Source organism: Ascaphus truei, unplaced genomic scaffold (genome assembly GCF_040206685.1).
Source record: "Ascaphus truei isolate aAscTru1 unplaced genomic scaffold, aAscTru1.hap1 HAP1_SCAFFOLD_869, whole genome shotgun sequence".
NCBI lineage: Eukaryota > Metazoa > Chordata > Amphibia > Anura > Ascaphidae > Ascaphus > Ascaphus truei.
The window spans coordinates 45782-66566 of record NW_027457208.1 but is presented as its reverse complement, the minus strand read 5'-3'; the positions used below and the strand labels follow the sequence as shown (position 1 = coordinate 66566).

Here is a 20785-nt window from a genome sequence, read left to right as displayed (position 1 = left end):
GAGGCACCCCTGGGTGACAGGGCACCCTGGTTTAGCTGGTCCAATGTTTAAGGTGTAAGGCCACCACAGCAACATAGGGACCTCTTTGTCCCACGAGACTACAATATTTATAATGTCATAAGAGTCCAAAATTAGGAGAACATAGAAAAAAATATAACATTTCAACATGTGAACTGGAACAATGGAAACTTAATGATGCTGGATGTTTTGGTGAAAATACTGGCGACATTTAACAGAAAAGCAGGTACTCACATTACAGAGACTTCAACATGTGGGTATTTCCATATCGATCATCAAGATGTAATTCACAAATAATCCCAAACTTCAACAGAAAGTTCCGATGGATTCCTCAGGACAAGTTACTTTTTGCGCCTGTGTAATGAAAGTAACACAAGGTTTGTGGATTGGGTTCAGACACACAAAAAATGGTAACAAAGAATAACAGTTTCCAGGATTGCTGATCTGTTTGAACAGTGTGGGATTGTAAAGCGCTCACCTAACATTTACAGCAGTGCTGGCCAGCTCCAGTCCTCAAGCACAGCGGCGGATTTCAAGATCCGCCGCTCCATGGCACCTACATATAGCAGCCGCCTCCTCGCTGCCGCCCTCCTTCCGATTCACAGCGGTCACCAACGTGACATCACAGCACCGCGTTGCCATGGTAACGTCTTTTGACGCTGCGATTCGGGAGGGGGGCGGCCCAACATGTAAGTGCCTTCCCATTAGGTCCGAGAGCACAGCAAATGTTTATGGGGACGGACATTTTTGCTGCCCTAGGTCCAGGACTAACGGGAAATCCACCACTGCTCAAGGGCCACCAACAGGTCAGATTTTCAGGATATCCCTGCTTCAGCAAAGGCGACTGAGCCACCTGTGCTGAAGTTGGGATATCCTTCAAACCCGACTTGTTGGTGACCCTTGAGGACTGGAGTTGGCCACACCCTATTTACAGTTTTTACCCATCAACCTTTACAGTGCATGTAGCGATCACATGACTGCGACCAGGCCCCAGGTGGCGGCAGTGGAGGGGCATCACATTTCGATCAGGTTGGCCTCTCTGTTTGAGAAGTCAGGTAGATCTGCCTCTATAAAACAAGCAAGTGTCCAGGATGTGTGTTACCTGGTACGTCATAAGGGCCTCTCCTGGCATGTGCTTCGGGCGCTGTAAAGTGGGGCAATCCCTGATACTTCGCACAAATACATTCCTAAAATGAATGGAACCAGACTTAAAGGACTTGTCCGTTTTGATTTTTGAAAATGGACGATTTCCATATTGAGGCCTCTGAATGGGGAGGGGCTAGTCAATCAAGTGTTAACCTCTAGCCCAGGGGCTGCCCACTCCAGTCATCATGGGCCACCAACAGCTCAGGTTTTCAGGACCTGCTTTAGCACAGGTAGCTCAATCAACGGCTAGGTCAATGATTGAGCCACCTGTGCTGAAGCAGGGATATCCTGAAAACCTCACCTGTTGGAGGCCGCTGAGGACTGTAGATGGCCACCCCTGGGTTAGCCCTCCGTGTCTCTGTTGCAGCCAATAGAAATATGGGAAGGAGAGGAGGCTTTGCTTGTGTGAACTTGTTGCAGCCAGAGGAAATCAAACCAATCCGAAATCTCTGTTTAAATTGAAAAAAAAAAATGATTTGCAAACGATTTACTAGGGGTCCGGTAAAAAAGGGGGCCGCAGCCCCTTCATCAGGTACACAAGCGAGTGCATTTGTCTTAAGCCATTTACATTGCTCACTTAGCAAAGGCAGGAATTCCCCTTCCTAAAAGTAGTATTGAAGCAGACATCCAGAAACTCGCAGTGCAATGGCACTCATAAGACACTTCCATAACACATCCGCAGCATACATTTGAGTATTATGATGTCCCTTATTTTGTTCAGCTTTTTTTTTCTTGCATGTCACATGAACTAGCTCTAGAGACACACACGCACTCAGGCTTCTCCTATAGTAGGTGTGGGGCGCGCCTGTGAACGCGCTGTCACGTGACGCACACTGTGTGTACGGTCCATGCTGCCGGGAGTGACAGGTTTGCAGTGGTCTGTGTGTTTGTATATGTGTATATACGTGTACAGTATGTGTGTGTATATATATGTGTGTTATTAATTTATTAGAATGTATTAGATGAATATCTGATGTGTACTTCATGTTAAAATAAAAATGGGATGCACTATCCTCTTATAGCTCGAGGCGTTGCTGTTTTTCCCCAGTTGTGTCTTTTTCTGGATCTTGTTAATAAACAATTGATATATTTCATGTAGATTATTTCTGTTAACACAAACGCAAAGATTTCTATTAATATAAATAGGACCTTTGCGTGCATGTGGCCAAAACAAGGCACTGTCCCTGATCGCCAGGGTAACTTACTAATAATTAAGGGACTTCAATACATTTCTTGTGATATATATTCTCATGTATGTTAAAGATAATGTCAATACATACTGTAAATTACTTCTGAAATTAAACTGTGGCTATGGTGACTAGACAAAGTCATATTTACCTGAACACTAAGCCAAGTTTTCAGGGGCATTGATACTGAATGTAGGTATTAAAATGAAATAATTACAAAACAACCAACGTGACTCCTGATCATTTCAGTGCTGTGTTTTACAGCCTCTGCATGTTCATATCACATAAAGCCAATGTATTTTATTGCTCAGCATCTCCCGCTTACACGGATTTCCTCACCATTACGGTGTATGGCATTAATCTCAGACATACAGCAGATTTTCAGTCCCTCAGAGTAGGACTTGTGACTTCCCATATTTAACAACTCTATTCACTATTATGTGATAATCTGATCATGGAGTAAATTATCCCACCGAATAAGTTACATGGATGTATTTATCTCTGCAAATAGAAAACTGCTTTACTGTACTTACCTATTCTATAAAAGTGATGAGATGGTTTGCAAGAAACATACACGGTTTTCGCAAGCAAAGAAGCACACAGCGGTAGCGGCGCAAATACATAGTTTTCACAGTCTTCCCCCGTCGGCCGGCTCCACGCCGTGCGCGCGGCCCTAGTATAGAATGGCTGGCTAACCACCGCCTATTATAAGTGCCGCGCAGCAAGCCCGCCCACTATATTACTGGCCTAATGTTGCTACCTAAGGCAAAGGGAGATGTGACTTGTCCAAGGTGACAGGGGGAGTTGACACTGGGATGATATAGATATGGATGTGTCAAAAAAAGCAGGCACACCAAATGGTGCAAAAAAGGTGTCTTTACTAGCTCAATGATTGAGCTTCACAACGGCTTTTGAAAAAGGCCCCATTGGGAAGTGGAAACATTTAGCTAGTAAAGACATTTATTGTACCATTTGGTGTGCCTGCTGTTACCTTTCTACATAGTACAGTACTTTAGCAGAAGCTATTGTGTGCCTTGATATAGAGGTAGATATAGATATTTATTTGAGAACGACTACTTGTCTGCAAGACCTTTGACCAGTGTTAGGCCACTCAAATGATCAAGACTTATTTGATGCTCTTGGTATGTAACATATTCAAGTACTAAAAACAGCTGCTAGGAAGCACAGTGCAGTTTAATATATTCTGCTTTGAATGGAGAGCCGTGGAAAAAACTGTTGGCCAGATTGGGTTTCATCTGAAAACAAATGTGACGCTGAAATTCTACACAGCCCTATTAATTACCTCAATGAAGTAACAATGCAAAGCAAAGGTGGGGAGCAGCTCTTATGCACTGTAGGGACCATAAAAAATAAAAAAACTACAGCCGTGAGATGTATGTAAGTATCTTGGTATTCATATAGCCTCAACCACTCTAGAGTAAAGAAAGATGCCCTATAGGAAATATAATACAGCACTATGCTAAGCGCACCGACAAACGTACACAGAGGGAAAGGAGTCCGCCATTAAGGCCGAGGCCCCGCTGCCCCAGTCAGTGCCGCATGCAGGCGGCGCACTGAGAGGAAAATTGACCGCTACCTGCGGTGTGTATGGAGCGGGAGGGACGTGGTTTGAGTGGAGGGTCCGTTCGTACGCCACACACACACACAGCCACACACACACAGCCACACACACACAGCCACACACACACAGCCACACACACACAGCCACACACACACAGCCACCGGCGCTGATAGGTTCACCAGCGTACCACATGACGCGTCACCGCTCGGGATCGCAATCCTCTTGCCTCCCCTGGCGGCTGAAGCATCACAGCGCATTGTGAGCCTCGCCGGAAGGAGGCAGCGGGGACAGACAGGCAGGAGGTAAGGGGCTGGTGGACGGGATGATGTCACAGTTTCCTATTGGCCAGCGAGCTCTGAAAAAACAGACCTAGTGAACCCTGGCCTGGAGTGGCTACCGGCACCCCCTTCGAAGGCAAGTATCTCGGGAAGCAGGGGGTCCCGGGAGCTGAAATTAACGGGGTTCAGCTCCGGAGACCCCCTGCTTCATTCTTGTATTATAAAAATGAAGAGGGGAAAAACAGCTTGGATTGCCTCTAACACTAACAGCTTGGATGTGCAGTTGGAGTGGCCCAGCGAGTAAAGGCACCGAATCTGAAAACAGAAGCAGGGGGGCCTGGCTCAAATTCCCATGTCTGCTCCTTGGGACCTTGGACAAGTCACTTAATCTCCCTGTGCTTCAGCCTACTGGCAGGGACTCGTGCCTGCAAAAACTATGTACAGCACTGCTCACACTGTCAGCTATACAAAGGAAAAAACACACAGGCATACCCCGGTTTACTGACACTCGCGAGTAAGGACATATTTTCAACAGCACCTTACCCGTGTGTCCGTACGCTCGCTTCGCGAATACGGACATGAACTCTGCCCTACAGACTACCGTAGTAGTGACGCGCCGATTCCCCTCTCCCAATAGGCAAACGGCAACTCGCGCATGCGCCTGTCAGCACGTCCTGAACAGCAATACCGGCTCCCTACCTGTGCCGAAGCTGTGCGCAAGCGGGGAGACTATAGAGCCTGTGAATGTAATCACTGGAAGCTGAGCGCGGACCGGAGTGAGGAGGGACAGAAATTGTGGGGGGGGGGAGGGAAGGGGGAGAAGGTAGTGAGTGCTTCACTTTAAGTACATTTTCGCTTTACATACATGCTCTGGGCCCATTGCGTACGTTAATGCGGGGTATGCCTGTGTTACATAGTTACATACATGCTCTGGGCCCATTGCGTACGTTAATGCGGGGTATGCCTGTGTTACATAGTTACATACATGCTCTGGGCCCATTGCGTACGTTAATGCGGGGTATGCCTGTATTATATCTGGAGTATATTGGAAGACTTTGGCTCATTTACTAAGCAGTTTAGTACCAGAAAACACCTCCTGCGCTGGAATACATATTACAGCCCAGAAGTGGTAGAGGCTGATGCAGTAAGGCAGGGGTTCCTAACTAGAGTCCTCAATACCCCCCCCCCGCCCCTCTCAATAGGGTAGGTTTTCAGGATATCCCTGCTTCAGCACAAGTTGCTCAAACAGCGTCTCAGTCTTCGACTAGGCCACCTCTGCCGAAGAAGGGATATCGTTAAAACCTGAACTGTTGGGACCTGCAGTAAGGGAATTCAACAATACTTGGGCTAGACATGACAACATCCTAAATATGAAAGACACCAAAGGCTCAAGTAGGGTTTGAGGTTTTACAGATGTACCGACTAGGTAACATTTTAGGTTTCTATTTTAGTCCCGGTCATTTTATTAGGGCGGAGCCCATCTCCAGCACCGGGAAGCAGCTTCATTCCATATGGAACGTATGTACCCCACTAGGTGAGCATTGGTCTACTGATATAAGAGGGGGAGTGAGGGCATCTATGGAGGATAGCGGAGTGGTGTTGTGCAGTTATTGAAATGCTACATTAAAGAGCCAGCCTCCCAGGACCAAATGGCACTCGGGACACAATGGATAGGTTAAATGGCACTCGGGACACAATGGATAGGTTAAATGGCACTCGGGACACAATGGATAGGTTAAATGGCACTCGGGACACAATGGGTAGGTTAAATGGCACTCGGGACACAATGGGTAGGTTAAATGGAACTCGGGACACAATGGATAGGTTAAATGGCACTCGGGACACAATGGGTAGGTTAAATGGAACTCGGGACACAATGGATAGGTTAAATGGCACTCGGGACACAATGGGTAGGTTAAATGGAACTCGGGACACAATGGATAGGTTAAATGGCACTCGGGACACAATGGATAGGTTAAATGGCACTCGGGACACAATGGGTAGGTTAAATGGCACTCGGGACACAATGGTTTAGGTTAAATGGAACTCGGGACACAATGGGTAGGTTAAATGGCACTCGGGACACAATGGGTAGGTTAAATGGCACTCGGGACACAATGGGTAGGTTAAATGGAACTCGGGACACAATGGATAGGTTAAATGGCACTCGGGATACAATGGATAGGTTAAATGGCACTCGGGACACAATGGATAGGTTAAATGGCACTCGGGACACAATGGGTAGGTTAAATGGCACTCGGGACACCATGGGTAGGTTAAATGGCACTCGGGACACAATGGATAGGTTAAATGGAACTCGGGACACAATGGGTAGGTTAAATGGAACTCGGGACACAATGGATAGGTTAAATGGCACTCGGGACACAATGGATAGGTTAAATGGCACTCGGGACACAATGGGTAGGTTAAATGGCACTCGGGACACAATGGGTAGGTTAAATGGAACTCGGGACACAATGGATAGGTTAAATGGCACTCGGGACACAATGGATAGGTTAAATGGCACTCGGGACACAATGGGTAGGTTAAATGGCACTCGGGACACAATGGGTAGGTTAAATGGCACTCGGGACACAATGGGTAGGTTAAATGGAACTCGGGACACAATGGATAGGTTAAATGGCACTCGGGACACAATGGGTAGGTTAAATGGAACTCGGGACACAATGGTTTAGGTTAAATGGAACTCGGGACACAATGGTTTAGGTTAAATGGAGTGACGGGCATGTACACGGATTGAAAAAAAAAATCATTTTTTGTAAAACATTTGCCAGGTAAACAAATGTTGGAGGGATTTTACAATCTGTATCTAATATCTTTTGGTGATCACCCTTGCCTCACTGGTAACGTGTTTAAGTTTGCAAAGTAATCATGAAGCAGTCAGTCAAACAGAAGTAACCGATAGGTTGGAATTCTGTGTTCGCGGAAAACAAAAAAAAATACAGTAAAATAGCTACTTTAAGGGCATTGGACCTTTCTACGGCAGCGGATTACACGCATACATTGTTGCTGACCCTCAGGCCGCTCTTATAATCCTGGCGACAACATCGTGACGTCATCCGGCACAGCAGCGTTTTTTGCCTATAGTGTAGGAGGCAAGAGACGGCGACCGGGGGGGAGTGGTACGGGCATGAGCAGTTCACCCTCATTGGCTGAACAACTCACGTGCCTGCTGACGTCACGTGTTGGTCGCCGAAAAAAAAATCAATTTTCATTGACTTCCAGCGATCGCGACCAAGCCATCGCACGGTCGCGCCTACTACAGGCGCACGCGATGGCTTAAGTAGACTTGTTTTGACGCGACGTCGTGTCGCCAGGACCAGAAGCGCAGCCCTAGAATAGGGGTTTTTCTGACAGGTCCTGAAGGCTGGGAGAGAAGCAGATCTCAGTGCTTTGCAGGCCTCCTTGGCAGCGAAGGGGGTTGACATTCTGTCTGTGCTTCACAAACACCCGCCACCTCCTTCCTGTCACCAGCCCACCTCCGAGACTTATGGCATAGTCGGCATTCCAAGTCACTCACGATTAACTCCAACAGCGCAAAAATACTGTTCCTCACTAGCACTTCAGATTTTCAAGGGCCCCGTTCCACATAGGAGCAAAGTGACACGTTTCATGGGTTAAAGGTTCAGTCACACGTAGGAGCTAAGTGATATAATGACCGTGACCTGTTTAATGGGGTTAACCCTTTCAGTACCCTTATGACATACGTGGCATATCACGAGCCCTGGTACACCAGAGGCCCTATAGACTAACCATGTATGTCATGAGGAAATACTCGTTCTCCAGGATCCGATCGGGCAGACCACTTTAAAGGTGCGGTAGGTTCGATCAAAACGGAAGTGAAGTCCACGACACTTCTGCATCAGTCAGACAAATGCTGGAGGTCTGCCGGACCTCCGGGACTGAAAGACTAACGGTGTAAGTCCCACGTAGCAACTTAATCACTGTGATATGTTTAATGTTAAATGACCAGTCATCTAATGAAGTGACATGTTTCATGAGTTGAAGGATCAGTCCGACTTAGGACCAAAGTGGGTTAATGATCGTGGCAATGATACACACCAGGGGTGTGCAAACGGAGGGTGAGATTTTCTGGGGGGTTGGGGGGGAGCACTGCGGTTACCGAGGTCCCCGCGCTTTTCCCCAAGGCATTTACATGAAATGCCGGGGAGCACAAGGCCTCTGTAACTTTACTTACCTGGTCTTGGTCGGCTTCCAGCAACGCGGCGTCAAATGACACTGCGGGGTCATGAGGTCGCGTTGCGTGACGTCTGAAGACGCCGGACACCAGGTAGGGCGGGGGGGTCGCAAGAAGGAGGAGAGCAGGCAGGGGGGGGGGGAAGCAGACTGAAAACTTTGTGCACCTATGATATACAAAATCACTTTTCTTCAGGAGCCTCTAAAAGAGGGGGACAGGAGGGGCATTTGTCTATTAAGTGTTTTCCTTATCCTTATCGCACCCTGTCCTTATCGGAGAACGAATAAAGATAAGGGCACAGGGAGAGAAGAGGCTTTGCTTGTGCAAACTCTTATTGAACGCACAGTGAGACAAAAGGGCGCAGCATGAGGAATTCAAACCCCTGCCACGTCATAGGCCACGCTTATAGTGCCGGCTACAGTGACAGCGCAAAGCTCCAAAAGCAAGCAGATTTCAAATACAGGCGTCAGATTTTGTTAAAAACAAGGTAATCCCCCAGATATAACCCCTTTTCTGGGGAAAGCCCCGTAAGGCCCTCATCATAAGTCGAAATGAATGAAAAGGGAGTAGGGTACAGTGTACTTTACACAAATAGGATTCATTTTGCAACAATGAAAAAATATTTCGGCTGTCAATGTCATTAGTACCCCATTTATTTCAGGGACAACACATTTAAAAATACAATTTCACAAAAACAAACATTTTAACCCCTTCTCTGCAAGAAAGGCCTGCAATGCATTGCCAAGACCCCCGGATTTAATTTTGGAGGCATTTTAATTACAAATAAACTGATGGAGGACTCTACACCCCGAGTCATATATACAACATTATTACCCCCATTAACATGAGTTAACATACAAGATAATGTTTTATCTACCCAAACATAATTTCCAATAGCACTACTGTTGAATAACGCTTCATCGGTAACTTAACGCATTGCGCTACAGGCTGCAATAACACCTGTTACATCTGTGTGCGCATTTAACAATGATTTCAGCTACAGCGTAACCCGAATGCTCTTTTGTAACTCCAAACACAGAGACAGACGAGCAGATATTAAATAACCTTGTTGCTGCAGCTTACCATTTAATTAAATTCTGTTCTTTTCCCCGGTACAAGAAATACAGCCTGGTAAATTGGAGGAGAGCTGTGAGCCGTGGGCTGCCTGTTAATTCAGGTTTTGTGCCCGCAGAATACCAAGTGGGGGGGGGGGGGGGGGGAGGATCGCTGGTCGCTGGAAGCTTCCTCCCCCACAAGTCCGCTCACTGCACCTACCACCCCAACATCAACGGGTCTCTCTGCTTAACTAATGAATGGTGAATGAATGGGGAATGAAATAAACGGACAATGCCTGCATGAAAAGCCCAAATTCTACCAAAGCAAACTGATATTTAATGGGCTAAAGGGTCAGTCCCACACAGGACCAAAGTGACCGGTTTAATAGGCTATACGGTCAGTCCCATGTAGGACCAGCATGTCTTAATACCAGCGATATGCTAAGTAAGTAAATTGTAGTCGATTAACACCTTTCTTAAAAATAAAGAGATACAAAATGTTAAAAGCAGCAAACGCACCAAAAACTTTAAACTGAGTTTTAAACAGATTTGAACCGAGAAATTCTCCAGAACTGAATCACTATTTTCAGCTCTGGCTCCCAAGATTACTTACGGTTTTAGGCGAGGAAATAACAGTTTTTGTGTTTGTTATTTTTTTTTAAAGCGAACGCCCACCGTTATTCAACAGGAAGGCACAATGTCCTCCGTTGTGACTTCCTTTTAGCCAATTTTTGTGGCCATTTTGGGTTCTGCAGGATGGGACGAGAACACGGGCACCGAACACTGCATGTATCGCGGGAACCGGGCAGGATCCCTGTAGCTGTAATTAAAGTGGTTCAGCTCCAGAGGAGGCCCAGGTTCAAATCCCCCTAAAAATGTAATTTAAAAAAATCCAACTTAAGCACAAGAGACAGACAAGCGCATTGCTGCTTTAAACGTAACAGTTCCATGGTAGACAAAAGCTCAGGTGAAGATTGTAAAAATTCTCCAAAGTTTTGGTGAGAAGACTGTCAATCCTCAAAGCCACCGTTAAATTGTTTTTCCCCCCATGAATGAATTATAAAGCGGACAGTTAAATAAATAGAAGTAGCCAATAATTATAATTATTATTAATACTGCTAGTACTACTAGCACTGCTAGTTTCACGTAGCACTTTACAGAGACATTTTGCTGACAGTCCCTGTCCCGTGGAGCTTACAATCTATGGTTTTGGTGCTTGAGGCACAGGGAGATAAAGTGACTTACCCAAGGTCACAAGGAGCCGACACCAGGTTCCCTGCTTCAAACTCGGTGCCAGTCAGTGTATTTACTCACTGAGCCGCTCCTTCTCCCAATATGCTGGATGGAATCCCGTGTGCTCAGATGAGAAATATATTTATCACAAGAAACAAGTAAAACCCCGGTAGATCTTTGTTGGAGGATTTCATCTTTTATTGATATCTTGCAATAATAATAATAAATTCTTTTTTTTTTTTTAAATGAACTATAAGGCCTCATCCAGGGTTCCTGCGGGCCTGCTGAGGCTCAGGGAAAGCAGGTGCTTTCTCTGGCCTTAGACAGCGCGCCGTCAGGGGGCGGGCCAGTGACGTCACAGAGCTGGTTCGCCCTCATTGTGCGAACCGCTCACGTGACCGGCCCTGCGCTCCGGCAAGTGCGTGATTTTAAAAATTACCTAAGAACTACGCTACCGCGCGCCCCTACTAAAGCCGCTCACATTGCGGCTGTAGGGGCTCACAGGTAAGTGCAAGCGCGCCTGAGCGCTGACCGTGCCCGAGGCCTAAGGGTAAATCCCACGTAGGACCAAAGTGACTTAATGACAGTTGCGTGTTTAATGGGTTAAAGTAGAAGTGGCCAACTCCAGTCCTCAGGGACCACCAACAGGTCTGGTTTTAAGGAGATCCCTCTTTCAGCACAGGTGGCTCAATCTGTGGCATAGTCATGGACTGCATCACCTGTGCTGAAGCAGGTATATCCTTAAAACCTAACCTGTTGGTGGCCATTGAGGACTGGAGTTGGCCACACCTGTGTTAAAGGGTCAGTTCCACCAAAGTTATCTAACTAAAACACAATACTGTTTTAAACCAACCATACGGTATCAAATATATTGCTGGCTCAAATAAACCTGTCCCAGCCGAGGCCTCTAAAAATGTGTAGCAGTCTGAACCACAATGCAGGCACAAAGCGGAATAGGCGAGCAGGCAACGCCTGCAACAAACTGAACATGGACGTGCGGCCCTGCGATACTGAGCAGAACATCCGCACCTATCCCTCAGCGACCTAACACATACTGAAGCAGTGACATAACCATGGGGCAAATACTTTGTAAGCACAAACGTTATCCCTGTCAATGCCAGATGTGCCAATATGGGAAGCACTATAACGAGAGCTGATGTTACTGTCCCTTCTGACAGTGAACGGGGTAATGGCGCCCTCTCATTTCTAGCTGCTGACCCATAATGCAGCACCTGCTGCTCTTTAACCTTAATGGTGCCAGGGATCCGGCGGTCTCAGCGGACCTCCAGTCATGTGATTACTCCAGAAACATTCATATAACCGCAACCACGCTCAGATGCTGGAAATGGAAAGGCTGGGGACTCCATCTCCATTTTGATCATGCTGACAGCTCCTTCAGAGCACTCAGCATCATCAACCCCCTAGAAAACAAGCAAGAATTAATCTATGACGTAAGGGTTAATGCACCGTAAGGGTTAACGCACTGTAAGGGTTAACCACTGCATGAATTCAGCAACACACCGACACACACAAGCTACGAAACACATACATTAACACACTGATACACAATCTAAACACAGACACAATGACATATACAATGGTACGCATATACACACAGACCCACAAATGTTTATACAGGCATACCCCGGTTTAAAGACACTCACTTTAAGTACACTCGCGAGTAAGGACATATCGCCCAATAGGCAGCTCCTGGTTTGAGAAAAGGGTACGTTCGCGCGCCACACACACACACACACACACCTCTTTTGGATGTGGGGGAAGCTCTGACACTCCAGCCCCCGGCGCTGATAGGCTCACCAGCGCACCACATGACGCGTCACCGCTCGGGACCGCAAGCCTCTTGCATCCCCTGCCGGCTGAAGCATCACAGCGCGTAGTGAGCCTCGCCGGAAGGAGGCAGCGGGGACAGGCAGGCAGGAGGAAAGGGGCTGGTGGACGGGATGACGTCACAGTTTCCTATTGGCCAGCGAGCTCTGAAAAAACAGACCTAGTGAACCCTGGAGTAGCTACCGGCACCCACTTCGAAGGCAAGTATCTCGGGAAGCAGGGGGTCCCGGGAGCTGAAATTAACGGGGTTCAGCTCCGGAGACCCCCTGCTTCATTCTTGTATTATAAAAATGAAGAGGGGAAAACAGCTTGGATTGCCTCTAACACTAACAGCTTGGATGTGCAGTTGGAGTGGCCCAGCGAGAAAAGGCACCGAATCTGAAAACAGAAGCAGGGGGGCCTGGCTCAAATTCCCATGTCTGCTCCTTGGGACCTTGGACAAGTCACTTAATCTCCCTGTGCTTCAGCCTACTGGCAGGGACTCGTGCCTGCAAAAACTATGTACAGCACTGCTCACACTGTCAGCTATACAAAGGAAAAAACACACAGGCATACCCCGGTTTACTGACACTCGCGAGTAAGGACATATTTTCAACAGCACCATAACCGTGGGTCCGTACGCTCGCTTCGCGAATACGGACATGAACTCTGCCCTACAGACTACCGTAGTAGTGACGCGCCGATTCCCCTCTCCCAATAGGCAAACGGCAACTCACGCATGCGCCTGTCAGCACGTCCTGAACAGCAATACCGGCTCCCTACCTGTACCGAAGCTGTGCGTAAGCGGGGGGACTATAGAGCCTGTTACACATGCGTTATTTACGTCAGTTATGCACGTATGTGACGATTGCAGTACAGTACATGCATCTATAAGTGGGGAAAACGTCTGTTCGATCCCCTCGAAGGCCCGGGCCATGGCGCCTTCGCCCGCGCAGAGGCTGTTAAGTATCCCGTGTGAAGCCGGCGCTTTCCCTGTCCATGGTGGACAGGCCGTGGGGGGTGTTCCTGGGGGCATCACGGAGCTGGTTTGCCCTCATTGGGCGAATCGCTCACGTGACCGACGTGTCGCGCCAAGAAATCAGTTTCCACTGATTTCTTGCGTAATGCGTGCCACCTCCTGCCTCCGCGTGCGCCCGGTCTATGGGGCGATCAATGCCTTAAGGCAATCTGATCGCGCCCGCGCGGATGCCTCACCGCGGTCTCCCACATCATGGACTCAGCCTAAGGGTCATATTTACCAAGCGCTGCTTCAGGAGATGCCCGATGTCAGAAAACACCTTACACCCTATTAAAGTGGATGGGGTAGGAGTCGTCTTATGGAGCAGCACCACTTGGCAAACATGGCCCAAAGTTTTAGAGGGCTTGGTATTATACAATTCAGCATGCTTCCTGTCAGCCTCTGTACATAAACTGCCGCTTTGAATTGCCAGTGTTATTACTGGCTTACAATCAACTGTCAAAAGGCAAATGCTGAGCTAGGTCTGATCTTTTCAGACAGGATCGAGGCGATAACAATGGGACCTCCTTAGGGTCCATTCAGGCCACGACAACCCCATTCAGATGTGTTGGAAACAGTGACGTTAGCTCAATAGAAACTCGGCGGCTGGTCCTGCTGCGGGAACGGGCCCTTTTCAAGAGGCAGCTAATTAAAAAGGAAAACTTTAGAATGGCGTCCTGTGCTCTGCACAGGCGGCGTGTCAACTGGAAATATAACCCCTCTCCCTCCTTCTCCATCATCCCGATCAAAACATTGCCATACATCTGTACAGGCCTGGAGAAAACTGCAGTTGCGGGTCCCTCTAGCAGTGAAGTAGTTAAAGGTTCAGTCCAACCTAACAGATCAAAATCATATCACTATAATCAACTTCTTCACAAATATTGAATCCCCCTTGAAGGAACAGTTCCCAACGGTGAGAAATGAATGTTTTGCTTCTGCCTGGGAACACTGGATTCCAGCACAATCACTTCTGTTTATCGGGTTTACTAATCATAGCTTCATAATTACTCTGCAAACAAAGAACAGAGCAACAAAAGAATTTACCTGTGGTTATGAGGGCTGAGAAACAGTCTCACCACCAAGACATTAAATACAGATTGTAAAAACCCGCCAAAAGCTTTTGTCTGCAATGGAAATGGTTATTTAAATAATAAAAAATAATAAAAAAATAAAAATAAATAAACAAACAACAACAAAAACAGTATTTTTCAAAAAAATGTTTTACATTTTTAAGTGTCAATTAGCCCTATTTAAAATGCTTTGAGGTGTACGCAATTGCTACTGCTTGAGATATTTGAGTTTTTGATGTCAACAGTGTTCATGCCCCAGTAATGATAAATGTTTATATCCAACAGACTCTACATGTCCTATATACTATACTACCTGCAGTTTATGGCATTGTGGTCACATTTCATAAACATTTCTCCAAATGCTTAAAATATTGCAATATAATGGAAGACAAATTAACTCAAGTAAATATGAAAAGTTTATGTACCAACTACTGTACATACATTAAATATCAATATGTACACCATTCTGTATCTTACATCTAAAAATACTTGTAAAGGTTCTTTATAGTATATATATATTAAAAAAAAAAAAAAAAAAAAAGATATATACATAAGTGTTAAAAAAATAGTAAACCATTTCCCTGCATTTAGACTGTTAGAATGAAACACGTAAATAGGATACATTAGATATCTCAAGGCATGCTTACCATGTTTTAATTTTATTTTTTAAATGTACTACCTAAAATATAAAAATTAAACTGACAAAAACATTACGCAAAAAAAACAAAACTGTTTTTTTCAAATGTGTATTATCTAAGACGTTTACAGTATATGAGGCCTTCTCCTAGGTCTCGCAATTACAAGTATACCATATTTAGACACTTTACCGTAGAAAAGGGGAGCACAATCTTTCCCCTGCCGGCTGTCCCCATCTCCTCGCACCCCCCCGAGTTACCTAGACTGACGCCCATGCGTCATGACACATCACCAGGAGCAGTCAGAATTAAGGTAAGGAGACATTTACAGATGCCTTGCAGCTCCCCCGGGATTCATTTAAATGCCTTCAGGAAGCGCACAGGGCCTCTAAACCCCACGCGGCGAATCCCCACCTTTGCGCACCCCTGCAATAGAACATGAGAAGTCCCGTCAGGCTCTGGGAATCCCATGTCCATTATAACTGCTAGATTTGCAGTGTACATGTAACAAAGTTGTGGTACATTTATCCAGGAAAACAAAGATGACAAACAAGCCTAGGCAAAAGTTACTACATCTCCTTCATTATGAAGGACTTCTGGGGTTTGGCCTTGCAAAGGGAAGACAATATTTAGAAAAAAAAGACATTATGCCTAAATCCAACTTCCTATTTGATCCGTGTCAATAAAAACTAAAATGCTACAAAGAACCCAAACACTACTTCTAAAACAAACCGAACGTAGTCCCAAATTTAACCAGAACCAAAAACCATAAGAACATAAAACCGTAAACCAAACACACAAAACCCATGCCACAAAACACAACCTTTGACCCTCAACTGAAATACCAGCCATGACTTTCCCAAAACACGAACTCTAACCCCTAGATTGTGAGGGCTACACAGGAATGTCACCGCACAAAATTAAGTCCCCCTAATGATTCTTGGGTGGTGTCAACTCCCCTCGGAGTATAAAGAATAGCGTTTTCCTTGCTACTCATAAATATATATGTTTATGAAGTACAACTGCCAGTGCTCACATCACTAGGGGGTCCTCTTGTAAGGCCCTCGTGGGAATCAATGAATAGCTATGAAGGGTATTTTGCCATAATAAACCTAAGTCTCACCTAAAAAAAAAAAAAAAACACATGTCAGATGTGTGTAAATAAGGTATCAATTACCCAGAGGAGACCCCATAAAACATGCAACTGGAATTAATTCACTTTGGTTCTAGGAGGGATTACCCCTTTAAACATGTCACTGCCATTAGTAGACTTGGGTGCTAGGAGACTACTCCCTTTAAAGAGTTTAGCATGTTTTACTTCTCTAAGAATCGCTGCTACAGAATATCGCTAGTAAGGGCTGCCATGGTTTCATACAATAGGTTTTAGAGAACTTTCCAGCTTCAAGTCTCTACTCCATAGAGCTAACAATCAAATGTTTGGTGGCTGCTGTACAGTGAGATAATGACTTGCCCAAGGTCACAAGACTGGGATTTGCAAGGGAACTGGTCTGCTCACATACCAATAAGACTTAAGAGTGCATAATTCCACAGTATAATGCCAGCAACACAGGAGGTTAATAAATTACTCAGCTGAAACGGCTGCTCACTTGTCAGCACAGAGGACACCTTGTGTGTTAACCTCTTAATTGCCAGAATCAGAAGCAAATGCAAAGTGGAGCCAGGTGGCCAAGGGAGTTAATGATATTTTGAGGCTGTCCCCCATACTAACCGACCTATTCAATATATCACTGCTATTAATTCAAAGTGATCTAATGACAGGGATATATTAAAAACCCAGGTAATACGTGTATTTTACCATAATTTCTTGTAAATGTATGAATTTTTCGCAGGACATGCCAAAAGCGGAGTACATTGATCAGTTGTATTGCAGGTCCCTCTGGCAGCCAAGGGTTTAAGTGAGGCTGGCCCTTTAAAAGCTTTGGGTCTGTTCATAGACTTCAGCTGTTATCAGTGAACTCTGAGCCAATGTGATCCCAGGAAAGAAACAATAATGGAACTGCTGCAAAATAAACTACAGTCTTGTTTCCAAACTACTGATGGATTGTAATCAGCAACACTGCCCGAGACGCAACACGCGCGCGCAACACGCGCGCGCAACACGCGCGCGCAACACACGCGCGCAACACACGCGCGCAACACACGCGCGCAACACACGCGCGCAACACACGCGCGCAACACACGCGCGCAACACACGCGCGCAACACACACACAAAGCTTGGACCCGAAAAGCAAAGAAATGCAGAAGTTTCAGACAACGCAAAGTATGGACAGATGTATGCTGGGAATTACACGGATAGGGTAAAAAAAATTGGGTTTGAAACCAAACAAAAAAGTCTGTGACATCACAAGGGTGAAGAAATTAAAATGGCGGTGGGCCGGAGATATTGCAGGAAGAAATGACCATTGTTTGACAAAGATGGTACTCAACTGAAATCCAAGGAAACCGGAATGACCCCAGAAAGTTTGCTGGCGAAATGTGGAAGAGTGCCTCGCAACCCCAGTACCGGGAAGATCATGTAGCGCGACCTTTAACGAGCAGTGAATAGACAAGGGCTGATATAGATATATAGATAAAAGTAATAGTTGAAAAATAGAACACGTTTATTACAGGTTTAGCAGTTAATGCAGGGGTGCAACAACGAGAAACAGAACCCCAAGGAGAGCACGCATACACTAGAGATCACAGGTACACATGGATGGATAGATGTGTATGCTGGGTGAGGAATGTATCATTTAAAACACTTTATTTAGGAGTAATAACTCAAATAAAATAGAACGCTGAAGAATCAAGGTGTTACAGTATGATTCTATAGAAGCCAATATGACAGCGAATTGGTAAAAGCATGTCGGATACAGCAGTAGAGATTGCCAATGTACTACCCTCACAGGAAGGAGGATAGTACTAGTACAATGAATATGGCAGTAACAGCTCTATATAAGTCCCACCTCACACCTGAGGTCAGTATGGGGTGGCCAGAGTGTGTGATGGTAATAACTCTAAGGCCTCGGTCCCGCTGCGCTCGTTGGCGCGGGCGGCGGGTCGCGAGTTCCCCACCAGCAGGGGAATCCTCGCGAGCCGGTCCCGGTCCCCACTGGCGGCACAGCTGACTACACGCTGTAGCGCGTCAGCCGCTGGAGACACCAGAGAATGGTGTTTTCTAGCTTTGACACGTGACGTGTGTGGCTGTGAGCCAATGGGGAGGGGAGGCTTCGGGAGGAGGAGAGGCTTCGGGGAGCGGGGAGGAGTGTGGAGTGAAAGCAGCGTGAGTGCCTTTCTCTGTGTGTGTGTCTGAGTGCGTGCCTGTCTGTGTGTGTATGTGTCTGTTGCGTGAGTGCCTGTCTGTGTGTGTGTGTGCCCGAGTGCCTGCCTCTGTCTGTGTGTGTGTGTGTGTATGAGTGCGTGAGTGCCTGCCTGTGTGTGCGCGCGCGTGTGTGTGTATGAGTGCGTGAGTGCCTGCCTGTGTGTGTGCGCGCGTGTATGAATGAGTGCCTGCGTGTGTGTGTTTAAATTTACCTTCCAGGTCCAGCCCGAGTCCGTGGAGGGAGGGGGGGGAGAGTAGCGGGTCCCTCCGCTCAAGCCACGCACCCCCTCCCTGTCAAACCGCCCACCTCCCGCCCACCTCCCGATCAAACCTCCCACCTCCCGCCCACCTCCCGCTCCGGCTCCCGCTCCCTACAGACCGCAGATCGCGGTCTGTGTATCTCAGCGCACCGCCTGTCAGCAGCGCAGGTGCGCTGACTCTGGGAGCGGGGCCTTAGCCTAACAGTCTAAGTGGCTCCCTCCCACAATTTAGTGGCTGACCTATGGTATATAGGGCTAGTCAGTGTGGTAGAAAACGGAGTAGAATATATTCAGTATCTATAGGTATGCACTTATATGGTCTGGATTGAGGTACAGTCTAGGTATGACGGATCCGAAATCCCAGTATGACCAGTGAAAAAATAACTGTGTAGATATAATTAGCACATATCCGTGTGTGCTACACATGGCGAACCCGCTATGGCAAATATAGACTGTGGGTCTACCTGCCGGTATAGCTTAAGTGCATACAATACACAGTTAAAGTTGAGTGCTTAGCCTAGACACGAATGGCCCAAGTCACAGAGGACAAATAAGCACAGGTGGGTAGGATCAGGAGCAGGTATAACAGTGCACAAGTAGTGCCTGCTTAAACATGGTGTCCAGCATTGCAGACAGTAACAATGTATCCGATCGTATGCAGCAGCCCTGGTAGTTGCGCTTAGTAGCGATGCACCGTCTGACAATTACAAGGTGCTTGCATAGTCTCGCACTTGAACCAGTGGGTACTGCTTCGGTTAAAATAAATAATGCACATTATTGCATAAACATAGCTACAAACGGAGAGCAAGTGGAAGCGGCCGCGCTCCGATCACTGATCCCGCCCCTCTGACGTGATGACGTCACATGCCGACGTACGTTTCGCTGGACGTGCTTTGTCAAGGCCGAGGTGCGCAAAGTTTTTTGGCTGCCCCCCCTGTGTCTCCGTCCCTGCGCTCGCACCTCCCTCCTCCCCCAAGTGACCAAGCGTCAAATGACACTGACGGTCACGTGACCCCACAGCGTCATTTGACGCACGTTATGACGACGCGGCACATGACCCCATGGCGACCTGAGCAGAAGACGCTTGAATCCCGGTAAGTACAGGTTGCAGGGCCTCTGCAACCGCCCGTGCGACCCCCCCCCCCCTCCCTCCCCTGGAAAAATCCCACGCCACCCCAGGAAAGCCCCCCCCCCCCCCCCAGTTTGCGCACCGCTGAGTTAATGCTCCCAGGCAGTTAACCATTTTTGTTAGTAGAATGCCACTTAAATCAATAAACATACGTGTGCATTTGAAGAATAAGTATATAGATATATCTACATATGCATGACGAGCAGGGCCCTTACCTTTTGTATTTCATTGCGTATGTAGCCCCTGTTCCCCGTAACTAAAGGAACAATCGGTGCTGCCGTTACCGGTTTGGCTACCAGAAGGCCTGAGCCGCCGTCACTGGGAGCCTGGGGTGATCTATTATTCGCCTCGGTGCAGCGCCTCCACCTGCGAGGGATTCCAGTGTAGCGGGATAAGCCCCGCACAGGAACCACTACCAACAGTAATCACACACCGGTATACAACGGGTTTTACTGAACATAGAATATGCAAACTTCACCCCACAATATATAAAACACACAACCCAATCCACCAGGTGAGAGTCCACAAAGTACAGTGGGTGCTTGGCACCAATATTCCTGATGTCCTTTCCCCAATGTCAGGGCCCACCCAAAGGTGTAGGGAGTAGCACTAACCCTGTTGGTGCACTTTTACCTCCCTAGGAACTCCAGTACGTCGTATAACACAAGGGATCCGTCTTATCCAGCAACGTCGTCGTCCGCCTCTGCGCGGGGTGAACTCCCGTTGGAGGGTCTCACCTTTAGGAATCTATTATCGTGAGTGGTCTGGTCCCAGACCACTGGCCGCGAGGCATCCTATTGCCTAA

At 47.0% G+C, this 20785-nt stretch overlaps 1 protein-coding gene across 1 annotated transcript in view; it reads right to left on the bottom strand.

The window, feature by feature from the left end:
* The window catches only part of LOC142486442 (signal-induced proliferation-associated 1-like protein 3), a gene marked incomplete at its 3' end in the record, with an annotated part of 116512 nt that overhangs the window by 83252 nt on the left and 12475 nt on the right, over positions 1-20785 (bottom strand). Inside the window, 1 exon segment of the mRNA XM_075585034.1 lies at positions 253-372.